Below are 17,459 nucleotides of genomic sequence, written 5' to 3'. Positions count from 1 at the left end.
TCAGAATTCACGCTTTTCTGCTGCATTCAGAGGACAGACGTCTTTGACTTCATTTCTATCTGAAACCCAATCACGAGGCAGAAACATTCCTGTTTTTCTCTACATTTATTTGGTTTTTGGTGTAGAAGGAAGCGCCTTTGGGTCTGTCCTGGAGAACCAGGAAAAGCTCATCCATGCATTCAAAGAATAGATGAAGTCTGACTGAGATGGATGCTTTTCTGCAAAAACTGGGTCCTTGAAGCTCCAAACAAACAGAGCCGTGCTCCAAACAGAGCTACTTGTGTTCTTGTTAGGGGCAAAGTCGCGATGCTGATGTGGAAACACGTTCGTATCGCTGCTCATCCATGGCTTTAAAGACGAGCATCTCAGCACAGTGGATCCCCCAGAGGAGGTTTTATGACTCTGCTAAATCATTGCAGCGTTTTTCATCTTTACTGCCCTCTCGGGTTGGATGTTGTTATTGTTGCTGGTTATTGGAAAGAGATATACTGAGGCTCATATGTGAGGATGGTTGTTTTTGTTCAGTCTACAGGAAACATTTCATTAACGGAAAAGTTTTGTGAGTAAAAGTGAACGTTACAAACTGGATTAAATAAAAACAATCGACTGTGAGCTTGTTGAGGTGACGCACGCCGTTTGTAATCATCTTTGCATCCGTTTTGTCTCTATATTGGAAAAAAGTTTAGCTCTAGAGAGAACTTTAAGAACCGACATTAAGCTCTGAAAAAATGCCAGAGCGGAAGATCGACTGATCGACCCTACTGTCCAAAAACAGACAAATTGCTGGTAGAAGAAAATATTTTCTCTGTTGTTTTTGTCGTTTTTACATTTAAAGATGTCTGCTCTGTCTGCTTTTTGGCTGCTTTTAGGCCTGGGTGAAAAATCGATTGAATGAATAAATTTGAATTTTTTGTAAAGCGATTTCAAAAATAACTAAATCGAGTTTTTGTGTAATGGTGCATTTTTGGTTCCCCAAAGCTTCCGTAGCGTTAGTTTCACACGTCGGTATGGCAAGTGACAAACAACAACACCATAGCAACGGCATGGCTACCGGTGAGAGTGGGAAGTTTGTTCCCAAGGAAGGAATAAACTCATCTGTTGTTTGGAACTGGTTTGGGTTTACTGCCACAGACGTGGAGGAAGAGACCCCCCCCCCCCCCCCCCACGCTGCAACATTAGCCTAAAGCCCATCGCAGTCAAAGGTAGCAGCACCACAAACCTATTCCAACACCTGGGGGGCAAACCTGTTATACTGTTTCCTTCACTCCGTAACATCAAACATGAACGCGCACCAACACTTGTGTACGCCCTCACACTCACTCTCGTGCGGCACGCGCTCATTCCTCCTACACACGCAGCGTGCTGACACACACATCACACAGTCACTCTACAACACCTATATAGTTAGTTCACTAGTTAGTTAGTAGTTACTGTAATTCGTGAATAAAGAATACTGTGTTGTAATTATTACTTGTACCGGTATTCATTTGCAACGCGGCCGCTGGAGGATTTTGTGTTCGGCGGTGGCTGCGCGCGGGGGGGGATGCGGTTGACCGCAACTCCTGCTGCTTCATCAGCACAGTGATCACAAATCCCACACCGTCACAGCTCTAGTTTATATCTTGTGGGACACAAAAAAAATGCGATTTCTCCAGTACCGATAGCAGAACCGTTGAGGTCAGATTTTACGGAGATTGCGGTCCTGAAGAATGTTGCCCCGGGTTCGTTCAGTGCCGCGGCTCGCTACCCATCCCTAGGAATGGGGTGGAGAACCATCAATCAAAATCTGAGATTTTATTTTTGGGCCATATAGCCCAGCCCTAGCTGCTCTGTCTGCTCTGTCTGCTTTGGGACTGCTCTGTCTTTTCTGACTGCTCTGCCCAGATAAAAAGGCAACAATTCTTTTATTCGCTCTCTGGAGCACCTTGTTTGACCACAGAAACAAAAAAATTGAAAATTTAGAATAAATCGCGAACATTAACCTGTTAATATTTTGATTTGCTTCTTCATCTTCTTAAGGCTTAAGGACTTTCTGGAACAGTTTTAAATTCTTGGTTTGTTTGTTCAGAATTTTCATACTAACCAACCCAAAAGCAGGCTTTGTCAAATTGTCTCCATTTAGTGACAGATTTTCATTTACTGTAATAAACATCACAGAGAATCAAGAGACAGCAAAGAATCTGTAAAATTGGGAAGTCACTAAATTATAACTTCACCCTGTCAGAGATGTGGGCGGGGTTTAACCCAAATCCAGCTGTTTTCCTAATTAGAGTACAGTTGGTCTACATGTTGCTTATTTAATTTTATGCATTTAAATATTAGTCATTCCCATTTTAGGAGCATATTTACGTGTATGAATTTATTGTGTTAAAGTGGTCTGTGCTTGTACGACCACTTTTAGTGATTTTAAACCAAATCTTTCAGTATTTTGAAAAGTTTTCTGTAAGCAGATCTACAACTGCATTGCTTCTGGTTCATCGTCATCGTTAACCTTTTAACAAACTCTGTTTAGTTTAGAAATATACTTTCAAAGCTTTTAACTATGTAAAGAGCCACTCGTGGCAATAAGCAATTTAAACATATCTATTTTATTTTTAGTGAGGCGGTTAAAGGGTTAAAAAAGGAATGAAGGAAAACTGGGACGAATGAACAAACTTACGTCAAATGTAATCTAACATTAGATTTTCTCAAGTTTATACTTCCTCATAGGAAAATAAATTGACACGCAAATTGGAATGCAGATTTCTTATCCTTTTATGTTGTTTAGAAAAAGGAAGTTTGTTTGATGCACCGCGGCTCGAGTTCCTGCGACTTCAGAGGACCTGCAGGGGTTTGTGTTTAAAGTCGGGGATTGTTTGGAGTCTTGGTGGCAGAAATCAAACGGTACATGTTGCCAAAAATAGAGCAGCTGCCAATGTGGGTGGCACCCCGCTGCGATTGAAGTAAATCTGCAGGAAGAAAGCCGCTTCGCCTGGGGTCCTGCACGCTGACGTGTCCGAGCTGCACAATGACAAACGCAAACAGAGAAAATGAGCTGTTTACTCCACTTCTGCACATTCCACTGTCCTGCTGACACCGAATCTTAAACTGCAACACAAAGATCTACTCTCTGAAGCCTCAGTCATTACTCCTCCTCTGTTTTTTAGGATAGCACGGGTGCAGCTACTCGCTATTTTTCCCTGCATTGCAGATGAAAATCGTTTTAACCCAAAACGAAGCTGCTGTCTAAGTAGGTGAAATGATGAGTAAGAAAACAATCCAATAAAAAACAAAACATTTTGGAAATAACAAACAAATGAATTCAGAAAAATGCTTATGAAAGCAAATTATGTCTTCAAAATGTTATTTAGGTCAAAGGCTTATGGGTAAAAACAACAGAAATGTTGGTGTGTCTCCTCTGGGTGTGTGGAAAGAACCAGAAGAGCTAAAAACAATGCGAAATAGGGAATATTTACTGCAGCGTGTCAAAGGGAGGCTCACAGGGAGATTACAGACCATGAAAATCTCATGTTCTAAACTTCTGACTGTCTCCATGAAAAAGACAAACTTTGGTTTTATTGTTTGTCATAAAAGCTGCAATTTGAAGACTTTTGTTCATTTATTTGTTAAACAAACAGATGGAAAATAAAATTACAGAATCATTTTATGTAAAAACACAGAAATCTTAAAGCTCCTAAATGATACAAAATCAACTTTTTGTCCTTTTAAATGTATTTTAATGTTCATCTCTCTATAAACAAGCCCAAAGCAGTATTTACACGTTTCTGAGTGTTCCTCTAAAACCTGCTCTCTGAACAACAGCTCCCCCCAACCCACCAAAATAAGCTAGTCCTCACATTGTGACATCACAAAGTGAGGAACCGCCCCTTCCAGGAAGAGGCTGCACTGCCAGCCCCGCCCCCAGGCTAACAGACACACCCACTTTCTCAGTGGAGCTAGTGGTGATCGGCTAAACTTTTTCATTTTCTGTGCACAGTGTGCACATCCGTCTTTGCAAAAGTTCTGTTGTTTGTTTTTGTGGATGAAACAGAGACACGCTGCCAAGGCCGACTCTAGGTTGACGTCAAGAAATGGGCGGCACCCTCAAGAAGGGAAAGGCGGAGCCTCAGAGCTCAAGTCGTATTACTTCTGGGTAGGAAAATGAGCTGCAAAAATAACAAATATTTCATTTTTCTAAATTTGTTCTTTAGTGTGTAAATGGTAAAAAATGAAAATGTAAAGCTAATTAAAATAAAACAGCAAATAATAAAGAAACGATGCTGAAGCACATGAATTTAAAGGCATAGCATTTGCTTAAATGTACTATTAGAACAATGTTAGTTTTAGTGTCTTTTTGGGGGGGGGTTCTGTCTGAATTCGGCTGTTTCTGTTTCGTTGTGCTTTGCTGCTTGTTAAGGTCGTAGTCCCAGCTGTCCTTACAGATGGATTCAAGCATTGGTGGAGGGAAAACGGTTAAACCTGCATGCAGCACGCATGAAATATCCAGGCTGTAGACCTCTTAATAATAAAATGTTTCTACGGAGAAACTGTGGGCGACAGGTCGTAGTGAACACATAAACGATGCGTACGGGTAAAGTAGGTGAGATGCAGGTGTGTCAAATGGATTTTTCATGTTTCCAACCCCCAAATCCTGCAAACTGCAGAAGGAGCCCATTATTGCTGATCTGTGTGTGCTCCTAGCTGCAGCCTGACATCCTGCAGGTGCATGTGGACATCCTGCAGGTGCATGTGGACATCCTGCAGGTGCATGTGGACATCCTGCAGGTGCATGTGGACATCCTGCAGGTGCATGTGGACATGCTGCAGGTGCATGTGGACATCCTGCAGGTGCATGTGGACATGCTGCAGGTGCATGTGGACATCCTGCAGGTGCATGTGGACATGCTGCAGGTGCATGTGGACATGCTGCAGGTGCATGTGGACATGCTGCAGGTGCATGTGGACATGCTGCAGGTGCATGTGGACATGCTGCAGGTGCATGTGGACATCCTGCAGGTGCATGTGGACATGCTGCAGGTGCATGTGGACATGCTGCAGGTGCATGTGGACATGCTGCAGGTGCATGTGGACATCCTGCAGGTGCATGTGGACATCCTGCAGGTGCATGTGGACATGCTGCAGGTGCATGTGGACATCCTGCAGGTGCATGTGGACATGCTGCAGGTCCATGTGGACATCCTGCAGGTGCATGTGGACATCCTGCAGGTGCATGTGGACATGCTGCAGGTGCATGTGGACATCCTGCAGGTGCATGTGGACATGCTGCAGGTGCATGTGGACATCCTGCAGGTGCATGTGGACATCCTGCAGGTGCATGTGGACATGCTGCAGGTGCATGTGGACTTGCTGCAGGTGCATGTGGACATCCTGCAGGTGCATGTGGACATCCTGCAGGTGCATGTGGACATGCTGCAGGTGCATGTGGATATCCTGCAGGTGCATGTGGACATGCTGCAGGTGCATGTGGACATGCTGCAGGTGCATGTGGACATCCTGCAGGTGCACTTGTACATCCTGCAGGTGCATGTGGACATCCTGCAGGTGCATGTGGACATCCTGCAGGTGCATGTGGACATCCTGCAGGTCCATGTGGACATCCTGCAGGTGCATGTGCACACCCCGTGCATGCAGCCATTGCGCCCAGTCAGTGAGGACGCCGTACGACCCCATCACCCGTACGTCATAAGTATGTGGGACTTTCATTAGCCTCATGAATACTTCATGATACGTTTACCACACACATGACAATGTTACTGTCCATGTTCATGACGTCCCTTGAGCTGGCCACTGCAAGACACACCTGTGCTCCACTTAAGATGCAGCCACTCCTCTCTATGACCCTCCACGGACCAGATAACCCAAAAACCTGCAGCACCGGTACAGGTCACCCCCCCCCCCCCCCCCCCCCCCACACACACACACACACACACACACACACAGGTTCATGTGACTGAGGCATAAAGTGGGACTGCAACAGCAGTTTGTTGTTACAGGTTTTTCAGATTAAAAGTCATCAGAAGGCAGATAACCTCTCTGGAAGGAGAATACGGAAAAAAATCACGAAGAACTTTATAAATAAGAGTTTAAAGGTTTTACAGGAACAGACGCCGGACACGAACGGAAGAGCGTGAAAAACCGTAGCTGCATTTTCGCACATAAACAAACGCACATTATGGCGATTTCTTGTCATTGGGCTCATGTGAGCAATTATCTGAGGAATGTGGCTCTGCAGACCTCAGTCATGCAGAACAAATCTGGGCTCAGAGCGAGCGTGCAGCGATCTCATTCCTGAAGAGTCACCCAGACACCAGAAAAGCATGTCTTGATGCTGTGATGCTCCGGGCTCCCTGTGCATGTGCAGTCATCCTCACCCAGACGGTGGGGGGGTTTGTGCGCATCCCTGCAGATTGGTCCACACTCATCCATCCACTGCATGCTGCATCCATGCAGAAGCTTGGCGTAATGTTCTGGGACAAAGTGATCAGGAGGCCGGGGGGGGGGGGGGGGGGGGGGGGGGGCATCCTCACAAAGCCTTTCTGACTGACCCAGAGTGAAGGGACTTTAACAGGCAGCTTCATTTGAACATCAGGTGTAAAGGTGACTCAATGCACTGTCAAAGTTTTTGTTCATTTTTATTTTTACCTCAATTTATCATAATCTGAACCTTGAAACAAACATTTACAGTCATTAGGAGAGGTTGCTGCCATTTTTATGCCAAATATTTGCATAATTTAGCACATTGAAGCACATTTGATCTCGTCTGTAAAATTTGTGTCGCTCTTTATTCTTGTGTAAGTAATGCTGACTCAACCCGTTGAAAACGGGCTTTTTGGCGTTTTTGACATGCTTTTTGTGGCATTTTCCTTGCGATGGAAGACACATATAAAGATAATTAAGGTCAAAGCTGCATTTGGAGAGCGTGTAAACAGATGGATGATGTAAAAGGGGGCGTGGTTACTCAGCATCAACAGCATCTCACAACCACAATTCAGGGGTGATTTTTTTAATGAACTCCTTTCGCTCTGCAGAAACTTTGTCCTAGAAAACGACACTGTTGTGTTTTGGTTTTTATTTTGTCTAAAAAACATCATTATAATTGAAAAAAAAACACTGGGAACACTTTGAAAACCGATAAAAAGCTGATCTGACATCATAAAAAAGCATATTTAGGAAACTTTTATTGGGAGCAGATTAGCGCCAATAAGATTACAAGATACCAGCGTTTGATATTTACATTTGATTCTGAGCTTTCAGTGAAAGATGGTGCCTGCAGGGATTGACCACAAACATGGAGTTGGGTTAGGTCAACCAAAGTTCAATAAAAACCATTTTAAAAAATCCAAACTGAAGTGAAAACTGGTTTTAGGAGCAGAGATTTTTTCCTGTTTAGCATCTTCTGAAACTTTTGGTTTTAAGGTTTTAGGAGAGCTGATTCAGAGAGACGTCAGTGAGCAGAAAAGTTAGAAAATTCCAGACTAAACTGACATCCCTTTGAAAATGCGAGGCTGCATCATGTGAAATGTTCTGCTGTTTTTGAATCTACTTCATAAAAACTGTCTGTGCTGCAGCCAAAAGAATCCTGAAAATGACAGATGTGCTCAACACACTTTTGGTAAAACATCAAGGACCCATAAAATATGTTTTTTTGGATCACTGAAAGTGCCATCCCAGAGCTTTTGTGTTTGTTGTTTTTAATTAACATGGTCTACCATGTGAAACGGTCTTTGGGATTGAAACCGCCGCGCGTGTGCGTCCGTTTGCGTGACCACGGGAGCGTGCTTCCGGCTTGCGTCATCTTCACTGATCGGGGAGACGCTCCCTCTGTTAGTCACCGTTTCATTTCTGTTTTCACTGGGGGGAAAAAACGTAAAGACGCAGGGAAAAATGCAGACAAAATATGACTTCCTGACGTCCAAAAGCTCAACGTGGACCAAAGAAATGAAGTCAGAACCAGAAGCTTCCTGCACTGAACCCGTCTGATCAAACTGTTGCAAAATGTATCCGAGTTCTGTATTGAAAAATCTAAAAATACCAGTAATTAGTCACTGTAGGTTGAAAGAGGTTGTTTAAAATACTCTGTTTCCGTGTCTTTGTCCTGTCTCCGGTCTTTGCGGTTACAGTGAAGTTGTTTAGCTGAAATTCAAATGAATTCATTTCATATTTTTAGATTTCCTTAATCTCCATCAGAATGCAGAATTCCTCCACAAAAGACTTTTCACAGTTTCCTTCCTGTGTGAATCAATATATACATAAATTAAACGCTCCACTAGTGATAAAAATGATTTTAACTCTAACCTTTACGTTCATGTTGTTTATTTAAGATCAAATAAGACTCCGTCTCTGTAAAACCATCTCAAGACAGAAAAACTGGAATTCTTGCAGAAAAAACCATCATTCAGAGAGATGACCCTTTAAAGTGAAGCCTCTTTAGAAAAGACAGAGGAAAACATGATAATATAGAAGCCTGAGCTCTTGATAGAACTTCTATGGGATTGTGTCGGTAAAGGTGCGGTGCGTGGACTGGAGATGTGTGTTTCGTGGTTGTGGGATGAAAAAAATGATTATTTTTAGAGATTTTTTTCTCTTCTGCTGGTTATACAGAGTATTATGTATCTATCATTCTTTATGTTTTATGGTTACCTTTAACCCTTGTGCTATCCTAGGCACTTTAACATTGGGAGGTGGGTCATCTAGTACGTTAAACCTTTTTTCTTCAATGATTTATGATCTTCACATGGATTACATGAAATCTTTCCACCTTTATCCACCTTTGTCATGGTAGGGAGAACACGTCAATGGAAGGGGGGGTCATCTAAGATAGCATAAGGGTTAACCTCTCATGTCAGAGTCTTCTGTCAACTTTTCATGAGTTTTTTGCCCTTTGAATGCAGACTGATTGCATTATTTATGACTTTTTTCATTGTATTGAAGAGTTTTTGTTTTAATCGTGTTCAGAGTTGATTGAAAAGGAATGATGAACTGATTCGATTTATGGCAGATGGTCACCAGGGAGTGATTGTAGTCCCCATGTGAGTAAAGGATTTGGCTCTAAGGAAAAAACAGAAGAGATCCCAGCACTGAACCCTGAGGTACACCTGTTGAGACCTTTAAGAAGAGTCGAGAGGTACACGATGCTGATTCATTTTCATGTTAGTCTAGAGAAATCTCTTTTTTTCCCTCTCTTTTGTAAGGTAACATTTTAAAGGAAAAGTGTCTGTAATCACCTGAAGCTTTAATATAAATGTACCTTTTTGGGTGGTGTTCACACGGCATTGGTAAAGTTCTAGATCTTCCATCTCGCTTCATTCTTCATGAATCCAACTGGCTGCTGAGGAATAAAGACAGACTCTGTCCTCTGCAGAAAGGATGGTAGGCGGAACCCAAACACTAAAGGAAACGCAGTGCCCATCTTTCTTTAGTCGGCCTTTGACTCTTCCACTTCTGCTGTCTGCAGCAGATCCATTTCAGATAGTGTTGTTTTCTCAGAGAGCCTCATCCGTCTCGCCCAGCTCGTTTGATCATCTGACGATCAGATTGAAGCCACGAACAAAACCGAAAAAAGGAAGGAGAAACTGCGGAAGGAGCCTGAAAATTCCTTCATTCTGATAGAAGTCCCCACCTCAAACCTGGGACTGGAGTTACAGTCACACTTTGGGTTGAAACGGGTGCCTTTTCTGGATTTTGTGGTTCAGCGGGGATGTTAGGTGGATTTTGTCAATCATCAGTAGAACACTTCTACAAACTTGACATCAAAGTCCCACTCTGCGGTCTTTTCATTATGTTTATAGGCAAAATCTAAAAAGCTGTGTCGTCTTCTAGGACGTAGTTTCTGCAGAGTGGCAGGACTTGTCATTATGGTGAGTCAGAATCAAGCTCAACTACATGGAGTAAAGCTGGTGAACTCATAGAACCGCCACGGAAGTCTAAGGAAACTGAGTGTGACCTGCAGCTCACACCAAAGCTGCAGCTGCATCGTCACGTTTAGACACCAGAGGTTTGTTGTCCTCACACCATAGAGTCAGTCAACCTTCAATTAGGGCGGAGTTCTTTTCTTTTCGCATCTATGCATCGACCCCTCCAGCCTACAGCCGGCGAAACACAGAAAATCGTAATCTTTTGACTGGATTTGCTCACAAATGTTAAAGTGCGACCATCAGTTCAGGATGAGTCTTCATGGGCGTGTTCAGGTAAATGTTGGGGGGGGCGGATGTCACAAAAAGGTGGTTCCAATCCGTGAATGCAGTGGGTCATGTGACCACAGTGTCTCCATCTCTAAGGTTTTATTTTGGTAAAAGTTTGTTAAATCCTCATTTTGAAAAGTATAACTTCTTCAACTTCTCATAAAACGTGGAGACCCACCTTAATGAGATGCTTTTAAGTTACATTCAGCAGAGGGCAGAGAGAACACGAATGTCCTTTTTAGATCTACAACCGCGTCAGAACTATGTGTAACTTACATAACCTTAAGAAAACCACATCAATGGTACGTTCCATTTTCTTGCACATTCTCTTAATTTTTTGTGTGTGTGTTTGTGTTATGCCTTATGGAAGAGGCTCTGCAAATAACTTAATTGATTCATTATTAAAATTACCTTTTAGTCTTTACTGAATGAGTAAAAATGATCATTTTAATGCTTTCAGGCTGGTTTTGATCAACGTTTTTGTCGTGATCGTCTCCAGAAACTTCCCATCGGAGCTTCATCCCTTTGCTCTGCTGACATGAGAGGTAGCTCTGCGTGAACATGAGCTGCACGGCTGCATTCCTCCTTTATTTCTCTGCGGCTCCTCTCAGTTTACCAGCGGCAGATTACTTTCCTCAGCCTCTGCTCAAATTCTCCCGACTTCCTCTAATTCCTTCTGACACACCTTCAGACGCTCCCAACAGGAGAGGGAAAATGTTAATCCCCGTCTAGTCCGGTCTGCTGAATCCTGCAGCAAAACTGATGTCAGCAAAGCTCTGCAAACTTTCTGTCCCTACTTTAAAGTTTGTTGAGTCAACATTTGGCCTCCACAAGATCATTTTTAGACCCTTTACTCCCCGAGGAGCTTCTTCTTTTCTTCAGTGGAAGTTTATGAGCCTTGGAAATGTGCAGATTTCTGACCTCTGCAGGACACGCAACGCTTCTGCTTTGTTTCTGGTCAAAGTGAAACAACACTGCAAGGTTTTCCATAAACGTCTCCAAAAGGCACAGCGCCCCCCGCAGTCAGACAGCGGAGTTTCCTTTTGGAACCGCTTTGAAACGGTGAATTATTTCCTCGTATTTTCCTGCTGCTCGTCCTTATCTGCTCTCCTTCATCACCTTCATCAGCGTCACAGCGGGGAGCGAGGAGCTCCGATTGCTTCTCACAACGCAGCACTTCTGTCAGCCTGATGGGAACACAAGAGGCTCTGCAGGTCAGAGCCTCTTGCAGGGTTATCCCGGCAGCTCTCTCCACGCCGCTTTCCTTTCCCATCAGACGTCTCCGGAACTGGAAGCAGCAAACGGTAGAACTTTGGCGAGACAAAAACTCCAGAGAACCAGGTCTTTTCTCATTTGCATTCGGTTGGTTTTTGGTTTGACTCATCAGTCTTTTGATCCCCATCATCTTTTTCCAGACGATTGTATCCGAGGCAGAGCTGGCAAAGAGTATTTCTGTCTTACACTCATGGAGTCTCTTCGTTTGTTTCAATCAGAACTTAAACTTCCTGTCCTGCAGCAGCATCCGTCCTGCACCGAACGACCACATTGTTTTTCACCATTCTGCTTCCCTCCTGTCCCTTTGAGCAAAACTTTCACCAAATGTCATCATACTTAATACCAGGCAGCATGGTGAACGACCCCCCCCCCCCTAAAATGATGACATCACTGTGGGTGAAACTATAGAGAAAAAAATGAATGGGGCCCCTAATCTATTATGGGGCTCGAAAACCTATTTCAAATTGCCCCACGTGTCGGGGATGTCAAGAGAAAGTTTTGAAGTTATTATGGGATGGCTAGAGGACACACAGCTTTCTGGCCACTTTGTGGCAAAGTCTGGAATTTGGCCATTTTCACATTTTTTATACACAAAATGGGGGAAATTGTAGTAGGTTTAGGGGATGTCATCTGGACTTGGTTATTAAAGTTAGAAGACGTTTCACCTCTCATCCAAGAGGCTTTGTCAATTCTGAATTAGCTGGGCTAAGAGCTGGTATATATATGTGTCCATGGGGGAGGAGTCAGACCTGAAACTGAAAAAAATGAAAAACTTAAAAGGATTTTCAAACAACATAACATCCCAGTTCATCTCAAACCAGTCAATACCCTCAGACAAAAACTGGTTCATCCAAAGGACAAAATTCCCAGCTACAAACAGAGTAATGTTGTGTACTCTATCCACTGCAAAGAGAACTGCAATGAACAGTATATAGGAGAAACCAAACAACCTCTACACAAGCGGCTTTACCAACATCGCAGAGCCAACCCAAGTGGACCTGAGTCTGCAGTACATCTCCACCTGAAGGCCACAAACCACTCTTTTGAGGACAGTGAAGTCCGAATTCTAGCCAGAGAGAAAGGATGGTTTGAGCGAGGAGTGAAAGAAGCCATCTTTGTCAAGAAGGATAAACCTTCTCTTAATAAGAATGGTGGGCTCAGGTTTATTCTTCCATCCATCTACGGAAGTGTCTTGAAACCTAAACAAACCAAACCAGTTCCAACTGAGTCGTTAACCGCTGAAAGAGAGGACCAATGTGGAGAGTGAGTCACTGACTCTCCAACCCCCAGCTGAGGACAAAGGACTATTAACGACCCGAAACCATGTAGGCTAACTGGACAATACCTCCAGTTTCAGGTCTGAGTCCTCCCCCATGAGCGCATATATACCAGCTCTTAGACCAGCTAATTCAGAATTGACAAAGCCTCTTGGATGAGAGGTGAAACGTCTTCTAACTTTAAAACCAAGTCCAGATGACATCCCCTAAACCTACTACAATGGAACCAACCTGGATGAATGAGAGTCTTCATAGACACAAAATGGGAAGAGAAAACTTTTGTTTGAGCGATCTTCAAGACACACGCCCCCAGGTGAAGTCTACAACCTCCACCAAATGTTCAATGACCATTGACCTCAGGAAGAGGCCACCATTTTGACTGGGAAAAAAAAAGAAATGACACAGCTAAACATGAAATAACCAGCTCTAAAAGAAGCATTTATCTGCAGCTAGTCATCTGTCCGTCATGTGGCAGCCTGTCTCTCTTATTTCACGATCTTTCCCCTTTTTAAGAGCCGTCTGCTCACAGAGGAGGAGGATCTCTGCTCTCCGCGGCAGGAATGTCCATTATTTTAAAACCTGCGTTGCTGCTGGTTAATCCTTCAGGAGAGCACGGCTCTGTCAGACTCTGTATGACGACAGGAAACAAAGCGAGGACATGTGTGCAGCGTGTCGCCTGCAGAGGTTAATCCTCAGGTTAATACAGCACCGTAACAGAACGGCAAAGCTGCTTTTTCATGAGGCTTAACAGTGAACGCCATTAAAGTAACATGAGATGGGATCATGTAAAGCTCCCGTGTGTCGTGCAAAGTTGAGCTGTGCATAAAATCCTTTACATTTATTCCTTAAATATTTCAAGCACAGATGTTTCATATCGATGTCTGTTTGATGAAAGCATTTAGGAAACGCAAACAAAGGCCATGGAATAACTTCTGTTTGTTTTTTGGGAGCAAAAATCAGATTTTTACGTAGAAAGGAAGATTTTCCACTTTTTCAACCCTAAAGAACATTTATGATCCCGTTTCGGTCAGCGGCGGTTCAACAATCCAAAAACAGAACTCCTTTCTTTAAAATAATGTTGATTCATGGAAATTCAATTAGTAAGAAAGTACATAAATTAAAACTCTACTCAAGTACTGACAATTTAAACATATTTGAGTATTTTTTGTAAGTTATTTCTGGCACTTTTTTTTTTTTTTTTTAGATGTTTTTGTTGATGTTTTGTTTTTTCTAGAGTAGCTGAATGCTACATTATGGTACTAGATCCAAAGACATGATGCATGTCTACCAGAGAGAGCTTCTAAGAAGCAACACGTAAAACAAAACAACTACAATTAGGTGCAAAGATCCTCTATTGTGACAGTCATCGCACTCCAACAACAAAACAACATTTTTTAATCTTTTTACTTTGTCCTTCATTATTGAAGATGTTTCACTCAGTCCTGTATTTTTATTTTTATTTTAAATGACATATAAAAGGTTTAACCTCGTCATGCATTTGTTTTTTTAAGGTTCTTCAAGGTTCTGGAATCAAAGCTAAACTCTGTTAAGGAAATGAACAGTTAAAAATCTTTATACTAATCTGACAATTAACTTTTTACAATTATTTGACAATTATCAGGCAACCACAGAATAAAATAAAGAATTATTATTAAGAAAGTAACTAAATGAATTTAGACATATGTAATTAAGTAAAATATATTCTATTTCAGAAAAAATAATATAAACTAATATCAGGCTACGGTCCCTAACCCTTGAGTTGTGGACCAGTACTGACAGCTGTCCATGGGGGCAAAAAAGAAAAAACTCACAACCAACATTTTATTTTTTAATCTGATTTTGAAGGAAGTTTTATTTTGGAAAATTCCTGGATTATCTCCACAGCATCCGACTGCTTGACGCATGTCAAGTCGCTCTGTCACGTGTCAAAAATCCATCCGCTACTTTCTTAGTACGGCTGCACCGATGGTTAAACTGAAACCTCCAAACTAACAAAGTTAACCAAAGCAAACGTGTTTGTAACGTTTACTTTAGCAGAAAAGAATCACAGAGGAAACGGAAGAAGAGCCTTCGACTTCAAAACAAAAGGAAAGCTGCATTTAACAGACAAAAACCAGGACTTTGCTTTTATTGTGACAGTTGCTCCTACAGACCATAATAATCATGCAGAATATTCAGCAACCAGCTGTCAAATTTCAAGACAATGCTGCTTATAAAGTTGTTTATTGTTGTATTTGGAAAATACCAGTTTTAGTGACTTTTTTTAATTTCATTTTTTAATCAAATTAGACGAGGCTGAAATTTTTAGCTTCCACGATGGTGGTTATGGGTTAAAGGAAAATCTACGGTTTTCTACAGGAAATCTAGTGAACAAATAAGAGTTAAAGCAGCCCACATCCAGTTACAACAAAATGAAATGCAAACATTGTGGACTGAAAAGCCTGAAACAATCGGCATCCGTGATGACTGTTGCACGGCGCTGATGTACACGGGAAAACTGACTTCCTCCACATGGCAGATCAAAATCTTCTGTTCTTGTCCAAAGTGTTCGCCAAAAGCACTTCACCAAGTCGAATGTAGCATCGAATATGCAGAGATGTTTAGTCTGCATGTTATCCGGGCCTTCTGTGCCTCCGCCTCCCCTCTGGCCTCATTAAACAAATCTCTCTGTGAACGTCTCCCGCGCTGCCAGCTTGTGGCCTGTTGGCTCAGCTGCGAACAAATAAGGCCGCAAATAAACACAGGCCGGGTCCAGCCGCTCGTCCTGCTCCGAACCCTGGCTCCGTCCAACACGTGTGAGAACGTGCTGCGGCACCGGCTCCTCTGCTGCAGACCGTCATGACCTCCATCTGCTGGGATCTGTTTTCTTCTGTGGTGGACAGAACCGTTCCCGTCTTCACATGTGGTCCACATTAGGGCCCGTTTGTGTGCGTCTGCTATTGAGCGATGATGATCTGGAAGTGGAAAACAAAGCTCCTCACGGTGATTGGTTGGGAACACTTCCATTTGTTTTGTCACGTGCAAATGAAGACTTTTACCTAAAGGTAACACGAGTGAATTTGAGATGCTGACGCCATGAAAACCTCAAACTTTCAAAAAAGAAAACAAGTCACAGAGTTCCTGCTGATACTGATGTGAACTGAATAAAGATTGTTTTTCTGGACGTCATTCTAAAACGTTGGGAGACTTAAACCTAATATTCACACAAAAAATCGGAATCTAAATATTAAATTATTGATCTATGATCTTTCAAAGAACTGTTTGCAGAAAGTTCAAATGAAATGTGTTTCAAGGAAGAGTGCAGATGTAAACCTCTGAATAAAAACTAAACAAATGCAGGTGGGTCTGAGTGTTTCAGCTGATCTATGGCTTTCTGCAAGTCTGCTCCAGATCTGTGGGGCATAGAAGCGTAGGAACTTCTAATGTTATGCCCTAGTTACAAGCCTCTGTCCAGGTGCTGTGGGCTTTTGGGTTGTCCGGGTCCTTGGAGGGTCGTATAGTGAAGTTCTTTCTTGCAGTTCCCTTGAGGCTTGCACGGCCACCTCAAGGGAACGCCATGAAAATGGACGAAACCATTGTTGTGCGTGTGGTAAGTGTGTTGTGAAGTTTTCAGAAGGCTAATATCCCGTATGAGGAATGGGTGATGCCGCGGTGCGGTGCCCTAACACCGTGCGTTATTATTGCGCTCTTTACATGCAATCATTAGTTATTTGTGCATCAGTTATATCGTTTTTATGTTATATGTGCACCTGTATACGCGATATAAAAGTTATACATCGGTGGTTCATGCGTGTAAAGTCTGTCAGACGTGTGGAATGATTACAGAAAGACACAAATCTGTGTATACATCTCACGCACACTTGTGTAAGATTTACATAATAATTGCGTATAAATGATGTAAAATAAATTAAACTGCATAATTCTCAACTGACCAACAATTTTAAACAGCTCAAAACCGAATTCCCGTAAAGACCCTCGATGGACATCGACATCGCACATCGACGAATGACTAACACAAGAAACATTTATGAACTACGTATATCGTGCATGGATCACGAAAGCCCGACATTTCATACGTGGAAAATGTGCAAAATTGACATAGTGTGACATGACCTTAACAGTAATCAACTCGGGTAAAATGAACACATGAACCAGTTTTCCCAGGTCCTGCTACGATATCAGATGTTTAATCTTTGAAATATTTTTGAGATGATATTATACTGATTTTGTTGCTGCATTTATCAAAACGTAGGTCTTTGTTCATCACTACATCCAAGTTTCTGGCCTGGTTGGTGGTTTTTAGATGAATAGATTGAAGGTATGTTGCGACCTTCAACCATTCCTTTTTAGCCTCAAACACAGTAACCTATGGTTTGGTTTTGGTTTAACTGAAGTAAGTTGTGACACATCCAGCCATTAATGTCCTAATTACCAAGAGCCTGTAGAGCAGGGGTGGGCAATTCCAGGCCTCGAGGGCCGGTGTGTCTGCATGATTTCCAGACATCCTTGCCCTAATCATGGCTGATTACCTGGTTCAGGTGTGTCCAGCCAATCAGAACATGCCAGAGCAGGGTATGCTGGAAAACATGCAGGAATGCGGCCCTCAGTGCCCACCTCTGCTGTAGAGGGCTGCCGTCTCCTGAAGTCACTCTGATATACATCTGTGTGTCATCTGCATAGCTATGGTAACTACTGTTGTTGTTCTTTACTAACAATTGAGAGTAAA

The 17,459-nt window shown here is 42.6% G+C and overlaps 1 protein-coding gene across 5 annotated transcripts in view; it reads left to right on the top strand.

The window, feature by feature from the left end:
• The window catches only part of htr4 (5-hydroxytryptamine receptor 4), a 179,877-nt gene that overhangs the window by 159,987 nt on the left and 2,431 nt on the right, over nt 1-17,459 (top strand). The gene's annotated exons all lie outside the window — the stretch shown is intronic.

The sequence above is a fragment of the Oryzias latipes genome, chromosome 10 (assembly GCF_053564925.1).
Source record: "Oryzias latipes strain Hd-rR chromosome 10, Olatipes_Hd-rR_3.1".
NCBI lineage: Eukaryota > Metazoa > Chordata > Actinopteri > Beloniformes > Adrianichthyidae > Oryzias > Oryzias latipes.
This window is presented reverse-complemented; position numbering and strand designations above follow the sequence as displayed.